Source organism: Gossypium raimondii, chromosome 1 (assembly GCF_025698545.1).
Source record: "Gossypium raimondii isolate GPD5lz chromosome 1, ASM2569854v1, whole genome shotgun sequence".
NCBI classification, from domain to species: domain Eukaryota; kingdom Viridiplantae; phylum Streptophyta; class Magnoliopsida; order Malvales; family Malvaceae; genus Gossypium; species Gossypium raimondii.
Window position 1 is genome coordinate 28,233,692 of NC_068565.1, and position 3,301 is coordinate 28,236,992.

The following is a 3,301-nucleotide window of genomic DNA, read 5'->3' on the forward strand; positions in this document are numbered from 1 at the left end:
TCTCAGAGAGTTAGACGATTTGGAAACCCTAGAAATGCTACTCCCGTTCGAAGAAAGAATGGCTAAATGAATGAACAGTCTGAAGCAAGAACACCAGTTAGGGCATATGCAATTCGAGCTTGAGAGGAAGCTATTGTTCCAAATGTTATTGTGGATATTTTCTCTCTCTTTGATATTAATGTATATGCATTGATTGATCCTGGACCAACCCATTCGTATATATGCACTACATTAGTAGACAAAAAGAAATTACCTGTTGAGTTCACTGAATATACTGTCAAAGTTACAAATCCCCTGGGTTAGTGTGTTCTAGTTAATCAATTATGTAGATCATGTCTATTGAAATTTAGGGATTACGATTTTCCTGCTAGTTTGATGTTATTACCCTTTGATGAGTTTGATGTGATTCTGGGTATGGACTGGTTGACCCTGCATAATGCTGTTGTGAATTGTAGAGAAAAGCATATTGTGTTAAAATGTCAAAATGGTAAACAGATCTGAATTGAGTCAGATAAATTGGATGGTACATCTAATATAATCTCAACTATGACAGCACAGAAATATGTTTAAAAGGGCTATGAAGCATATCTCGCTTATATAGTTGAGTCTAGGGTTTCAAAATTGAAATTAGAGTCAGTTCTGATTGTGTGTGAGTTCCCAAATGTGTTTCTAGAGGCATTACCAAGGTTACCACCGACCAGAGAGGTTGAGTTTGCTATAGAATTGATGCCGGGAACACTTCTGATATCGATAGCTCTATATAGAATAGCACCTACAGAATTGAAAGAGTTGAAAGCACAGTTGTAAGAGTTGACAGATAGGGGCTTTGCTCGGCCTAGCTTTTCTCCCTGGGGTGCTCTTATGTTGTTTGTTAAGAAAAAAGACGAATCAATGTGACTATTTATCAATTATCGATAGCTTAACAAAGTCACGATGAAGAACAAGTATCCATTGCCACGTATCGCTAATTTGTTTGACCAGTTGAAAGGTGCAACGGTATTATCAAAGATCAATCTTTATTTTGGTTATTATCAACTACGGGTTAAAGACTCTAATGTGCCAAAAACGACATTCAGAACCAGGTACGGACATTATGAGTTTCTTGTGATACCATTTGGTTTAACTAATACACCTGTTGTATTTATGGACTTGATGAATAGAATTTTAATACCGTACTTTGACAGATTTGTGGTTGTATTCATTAACTACATTCTGATCTATTTATAAGACGAGACAGAGTAAGCATAACATTTGAGAATTGTTTTACAAACTTTACACGAAAAACAATTGTTCGCTAAGTTTAACAAATGTGAGTTCTGGCTCTGAGAAGTCAGATTTTTGGGACATGTGGTATCGATAGAAAGTATTAAACTTGATCCTAGTAAGATCTCAACTGTGGTAGACTAGAAATCTCTGATAAATGTATCTGAAACTAAAAGTTTCCTGGATTTAGCCTAATATTATCAAAGATTTTTCAAGGAATTTTCGATGAATGCTATGCTATTGACGAGACTGGTTCAAAAAAATGTTAAATTTGAATTGTCTGAGAAATGTCAACAAAGTTTTAATCAGTTTCAAACTTTTTTAACTGAGGCACCTATGTTAGTTCAACTAGAGTCCAGTAAAGAATTTGCGATTTATAGTGATGCTTCATTGAATGGTTTGCGCTATGTTTTAATGCAAGAGGGCAAAGTGGTAGCGTATGCTTCCCAATAGTTGAAATTGCATGAAAAGAACTATTCGATTCACGATTTAGAACTTGTAGCTATCGTATTTGCTTTAAAGATTTGGTGACACCATTTGTACAGAGAAAAATGTGATATATTCACAAATCATAAAAGCCTGAAGTATGTGATGACACAGAAAGACTTGAATTTGAGACAGCGTAGGTGGCTTGAGTTGTTGAAAGACTACGATTTGATCATCGATTATCCTCCGAAAAAGGCTAATGTTGTTGATGATGCACTGAGTAGAAAATCTCTGTTTGCTTTGCAAGCTTTGAAAACAAAATTGACATTGATTGATGATGGTTCAATTTTAGTTGACATGAAAGCTAAATAGATTTTTTTGCAATAGATTTGTGAAGCTTAGAAATATGATGATGTTTTGATCGCTAAATGGAAACAAATCAAGATGACATATGATTTAGATTTTCATGTTGGTTCAGATGACAGTTTGTACTTCAAAAACAGAATTTGTGTTCTGAGAAATTCTGATCTCATTCAGAAAATTTTACAGGAAGCTCACAGTAGTTGTTGATTCATCCTGGTAGTAATAAAGTGTACAACAATTTGAAACATATGTATTGTTGGCCAGGTATGAAATGAGAGATTTTAGATTACGTATCGAAATGTTTGGTTTGTCAGCAAGTTAAAGAGCATCAGGTACCATCTGGTGTGTTGCAACCAGTGATGATTCTAGAGTGGAAATAGAAATGTGTCACGATAAATTTCATATTAGGATTGACTCTATCTCCGAGAAAGAAAGATGTTGTGTGGGTCATTGGAGATCGTTTGACAAAGTTCATGCATTTCATTCTTGAACGTGTGGATTATTCTCTAGAGAGATTGGTAGACTGTATGTTGTTGAGATTGTTATGTACAGTGTGCCAGTTTCTATTATTTCTGACAGAGATCCGCGGTTTACGTTCCCATTCTGGAACAAGTTCCATGAAGCTCTAGGTACTCGACTGCATTTTAGCATAGCATTTCAGTCTGAGTGAGTAATTCAAATACTCGAAGATATTCTTCGATGTTGTGTTTTAGAGTTCGAAGGTAACTGGGAGAGATTTCTGCTGTTGGTTGAATTTGCATACATCAATAGTTATCAAGCGAGCATTAAAATGGAATCGTACGAAGCTTTGTATGGTCGAAAGTGTCGAACTCCATTATGTTGGTCGAAAGTGTTTATTTGATACGATAAACCAAAGAAAAGGACAAAGTGATATGTAACAGTTTAAAAACAGTTTTGGATCGACATTGCATTTCAAGTCAGCGATTTGAAAAGAAAAGAAAATATTGGTCTTTGAAAATAAAAGACATTGAATTTCAAGTCGAAGACAAAGTGTTTTTGAAGGTGTCACCTTGGAAGAAAGTTCTTCGGTTTAGTCGAAAAGGAAAGCTTAGTCCATGGTTTATCGGGTCATATGAGATCAATGGAAGGATTGGGCCAGTAGCTTACAGATTGGTTTTACCGTCAAAGTTAGAAAAGATTCATAATGTCTTTCATGTATCGATGTTACGACGGTACCAATCAGATCCTTCACACGTGATTTCACCTGTTGATGTTGAGATTCAGCCAG